This window comes from Melospiza melodia, chromosome 9 (genome assembly GCF_035770615.1).
Source record: "Melospiza melodia melodia isolate bMelMel2 chromosome 9, bMelMel2.pri, whole genome shotgun sequence".
Lineage (NCBI taxonomy): Eukaryota > Metazoa > Chordata > Aves > Passeriformes > Passerellidae > Melospiza > Melospiza melodia.
This window is the reverse complement of record NC_086202.1, coordinates 28,644,396-28,649,787: the sequence shown is the minus strand read 5'-3', so window position 1 is coordinate 28,649,787 and position 5,392 is coordinate 28,644,396.

Below are 5,392 nucleotides of genomic sequence, written 5' to 3'. Positions count from 1 at the left end.
TGCTGACTTGGTTATGCAAGCTCATAATCTTTTTATCAGGGTTGGAGAGACGCTCACTGAAGACCACAGGTGAGTGTTCCTAAGCAAGGCACCCAAATTCTGCTGGTCCTGGGGGCCTCTCTTGTTGCACAACCACAGCTGAGTGGATTGATGCAGCTGCAGAAAGCTTATTAGGGCTTGTAGGGTGTTAACAAGGCAGACCTGATTAAAAAGGGGAAATTGTGACGGCAATGTTGTCTCAGCTGTCCTTTTTTGGAACGGATATAGCAAGGAGAAAAGGCAGTACCAGAGAGCAAGAAAAAGCATGGGGGAGGGCTAGCAGAAGACGTTCAGAGAAAGCTGATGGGGAAAGAGTTGCAACACCTGAGCACCAAATGAGTCAGTGAGAGAGAGCCCTCAGAACCTCTTGTCTCTGTAGCTGCAGGCCAGCCCTGCGTGCTGCTGGGTTTGGCTGGCGTGGCTGGGGAACGCCGTGTGATGATGAAGCCTTTCTGAGCCAGGCAGGCGCTCCAGCACAGGCAGGGTGACTCTGCTGGCTCTGCCCTGCCCCGTGTGCCCTGTGCAGTGGCTTTTGCTCACAGAGCTGCTCTCGTGCCAAGGCTGTGTCTGCACAGCAGTGACAAATCTCTCCACGGGTGGCACGTCCTGTGCGCTCTGGCTTCTCGCTGCAGCCTTGACGTTTTGCGGAGAGTGTTGCAAGGCTCGGGTGAGGTGGAAGCTCTGAGCCCTGACCTACAGCCTGCAAATGCCCCAGTAGTTCTCAGCAGTGCTGTGGGCTTCAAGTGTGTGATGTGATTCTGGCTCATTAATAATTCTCAAGGTAAAAGCCAGGCATGTAAGGAGCAATGTGTGGGGTTGAAGTGCTGTGCAGAGTTACTGTGTTTGCACACCTCATTAGGCAAGAGGGATGCAACATCTGAGTGGGGCAGACCTACGTGCAGAAATGGTCCCTCCTCTGGTCCAAGGCAGGAAAATCCAGCTTGGCTTCAAACAGTTTTTGCTGACTTTCTGGGATTCACTTATGTTTGTTTGTATTAAAACATGACAAAGATGCTGTTAGTTTGTCACTTTATTTTTTTTTTTCCTTCCATTTGTCAGCTGAGCGTACCATGTGGGTACCTGTACCCTGATTTCCTCCTGATTTGCTTATTCAATGCATGTAGAAAGAATATTGAGTATTCTGGATGGCTATAAATGCAACTCCAGTCCTAAATTGGAGTCCTGGGTATCTGATTTGGATTTTCACCCATTTTATATGCTCTTATGGCAGCTGTAGTCATATTTCATCACATGTATATAAAAGTAATACCATGTTTTACACATCTTAAAGAAACTGTGGGGATATCCTGGGTATGATCAGGGCATGTATGCCTTCAGATTCTTCTTTTAAAAGCTCACTTCCTGCCAACAATACTTTCTGAGTCCTTTAAATACGAAACTGATGTTGAATTAGTGGTTGGTCTGAAAAAATGCAGCTGGAATTAATGCAAATGATTAGGTGGTATGTAGCACACTCTTGCAATGGAAATGGAGTCTATTATTAGGCAGCCTGATATGTGTGGAAATCTGACTAGTGATCTGTAACAGTTTCCTGATGTAACCCTACCCAGCAGTGAGGAAAGAGCCCTGACTGTTAAAGAATTTTATTTGCCACTGCAAGCAATATGTGCTAGGACTCCTTGCCCCAGCCAGCTGAGCACTGTGCTTTTATTTATCTTGTCTTTAACTGGTAAACAGGACCCAAGATTTTAATGTTTTGGTTTTCCTGTTCTAGTTTTGCAGGGCTCCTTTCCAAGAAGATATTTCCAGAGATGCTGGAACTTGCATTTTATCTGAGAGCCTTTCCTTCTGTCTTCATGCTTCGTTCAAATAATGAACCCATAGGGTTAAATGTATTTTAGAAGGTGGCAGGACAGGTACAATGTGATAATCTGTGCCTTATTTGCTTGAAAAGTAGGTAATCAGCATTGACAGAGTGATAGGAGTAGGTAGAGGTAGGTAAAGAGTTCTGCCATCTTGATTTTTATAGTCCCTGACAAATTGATCTGGAACAGATGGAATCAGATACTTAAGTAATTACTCTTTATTGTACAAGATAAAGTTATTGTTTATTGCATAAATTATTCAGTTACTGTGGAGTCAGTCATGAATAGAACATTTATCTACCTCTTTGCAGATCCTATGAAAGTTTATCATAGTTGCTGAAACACAAGACAAATGAAACTGTGAAATATTATTAGATTTAGAGTGTACTCTGTGCCTTGCTGAATTGATGGGCTTTATCATTAGCTGTAGAAAGAGATTACATTCCTTTGGTGGCTGTTAATTTGTCTACATCATGCTGATCCTGGATTCCTGCATCCAGCCCTGACATTGAACAATGTGCTGAGTGAGGGCTATAAAAATTGATGGAGATGTTTGCATAGCATTAAACTGACATGGAGGTATTTTTTTATTGGAGAGATGTTTCACTTCAGATCATTCAGCAGGGCCTTTCACATACATATATGGTGAATATGTTTAGCTGAGCATAATACCAGTCAGATTAAAAGTGGCAAAATTAGAAATTATACAGAAATCCAGTTGAACAGGACAGAGAAAGTAGAAAAAGTTGATTTCATATGAAAGAGAATTACTTAAACTCAGAGGACTCATTTCAGTGATGCTTTGCTGTAGACTCAATTAAGTTGAAGAGTGAAGTTAAAGACTTGTCAGTCTTTATATAAGAAACAGTCTTTAGAGGTATGTCAATATGCTCTCAAATTACAAAATTATTTTTTCTGGTTTTGGATGAAGACATTTGTTCTTTTAAATGTTTGCTTTTAAGCAATCAAAACAGTTCAGAGGTGATACACACATGCTCAACTTAAACTGTTCTCTATCATGCAATGATTTTGTTGCAGGAACTAAATCAGAGAATGATTTTACCTGAAAGGGACCTTTAAAGATCCTCTAGTTTAGGCTCACTACCACAACAGTGATTTCAAGTTTCTCAGAGTAGCTGCTGTTCCTGGTTTGTTGTCACTCCCATGACTCTGTGGGGAATGCTTGACTCCTTTCTTCTATGTCCTCATTTGGGATGTCCTCACATTTTCTATAATAGCATCTTATGTTGGTTTTCTTTAGTGTCCATAGCTTCTTACAACAACTTTATTGGTCAGCTTTAACCAGCTGTGTTCAGTGTGTGTAGTACTTGCTTGCTTGGGCATTTTTCATTAGTGTTAAATAGTCACATCAGTCCAAGCAGATTTTATTAGCCCTGGTGCCATTTCATGTTTTCAGAAACTAGAGGCCCAGATATCTGAAATGAGCGACTTGCTGAAATTCTTGGCCAGAGCTATATAAAGAGAATAAAATATGACTGGTATGTACACAGATTTCTCTACTCTGCAGATGCTCAAGGCGTCATCTGCTGAGGAAAAGGAGTCTTATGCATGTCTGATGAAGAGGAGCTGAGACAGGGCAGATCCTGCAGCTCTCCCTGCTGTGCTTTCTTCTCCTGGCTCTCCTGTGTCATGTGCAGGTGTTGTGCTGTGTTTGCTGCAGTTTTTAGGGGGAGGAGAGCACATGGCTGGAGTGTGAAGCTGAACATGCAGCCCACTCCAGTCTGCTCACTTGGTGTGCAGCAAGGAGCACCACGGAATGCTCAGGGGCTCACTGTGTGCCTCAGTGAGCCCTGAGCCCATTCCTGACTGAGTCCCCATGCTGCTGTACAGGGGTTGGGTAGAGTGGCTTTCCAGGCCATAGTTTTGTGTTTCCTGCCAGTCAAAGTGCTTGCTTAAGGCATCCAGCTGCGTTATTGTGGGCGCGTTGCTGTAGATGCACCCACAGCACCTCTGAAAATGCTTTTTTCTTTTATTTCCCCAAGAGCAGCTGGATGTTTCTGTGGTGTGAGCTCAGGTGTAACTGCTGGCACACCATGCTGCAGTGTGCTGCATGGCTGGGAAGGACTCAGGGCAGCTCCTGTGGGAGCTGCTGTGCAGCCGTGGCCCTGTGCAGTGGAACTGCAGCAAATGCTCCTCTCCTCTGCCTTTGGCTCCAACCTTAATCTTACCTGGTCACAGTTAAACTTGCAAACTCAATTCCACTTAATTCAAATTAATGTCTTTTCCTCCCTTGTTCCTCTCGTTGCAGGCTGCAAAATTATCTGCCTAACCTCTTTTCTCCTTTCCTGTGTCACACAGAGCTCATGTTGAAAAGTAAACACGTTTTCAGTGATTAACAGCAGAGACTAGATGCAGCTGAGTAACAAGATGAATACCTACACCCTGTTCTGGAAATGGCCAGTGCTCTGACCAACTCTGTATTTACAGATTGTATCTAAATTGTGTGGGTTTTTGTGGTTCTAACTTTAAATTTTGATATGGGAGAGACATATCAGGTTGGATTAGGTCATGCTGCCTTTCATTGGAATCCAATTACTTTGCTTTTTAATTAAAATGTCCCTGGGTTGGAGTGGCTGTTTCCCTGCTTTGCATTACTTGGGGGACCATCTTCCCAAATTGGGATAACTGAAATCATCTGTAGTAATATTCTCAGATTCTGTGAATTACAATAAATGCTTTGTACAAGGTTGTGCAAGAGATCAGAAAAATGCTTAATTAAATAACATTTGCTTCAAGTTAAACAGAGTCATGTGGAGGTACTGGGAACAAGTAGGGAACAAAAAATATATTTGTGAGAGTAGGTTTGACAATCTGGTTCCTCCCTGGTGTATCCATGATATGAAATGATTAGGAAGTCACTCTTCTGGGTGTAGGAATTTTAGCTAGGGTTTTATCATATCTGAAACTGGGAAGATTGATGGAGATGCTGCTGGCATCTCAGCTCCTCTGGGGGGGAAAGGTCTGCATTTTGAGAGTCTTTCTTTGAGTTTTCTCTAATTTTGTTCAAGAAGTAGTATCACAAGACTGCATAAAGCAGAGTTTATTGAACATAATAGGAGCAACTCTTGAAATGAACCAGTAAGGAGTGGTTCTATGCCATTGGAGAACTACAAAGGAAAAACTGCCTATGCCTGACTTTTATATGGGCTAGGGCAGTGTCCATGGTGCAAGAGGATGCCTTTGCTGAGTGTACTCCTCCTTTTTATTTTCTTTTTTTTAATCCCCACCTCAGGTGCTGTGCAAGCTAGAGCCAGAGAGGAGGCAAGGACTAATCCTGTCTTACTTCTTTACAGCCCTTCAAAGAGGCAATTTTGTGTTGAAACTGTATTATTTATGAAAAATGGTGGCATATGGTGCCAGAGATAATTGCTTTAGCAAGAGATTAATACCCCATGAGCTGTCTGGAGCTGAAGCTGGAAGCTGAGTCTCCCTTCAGCTGTGGGGAGCTGTCAGAAACCAGCAGCAGTTTGTGGATGGAGCCTCTGGGAGGTCTGCTTTCCTGGGAG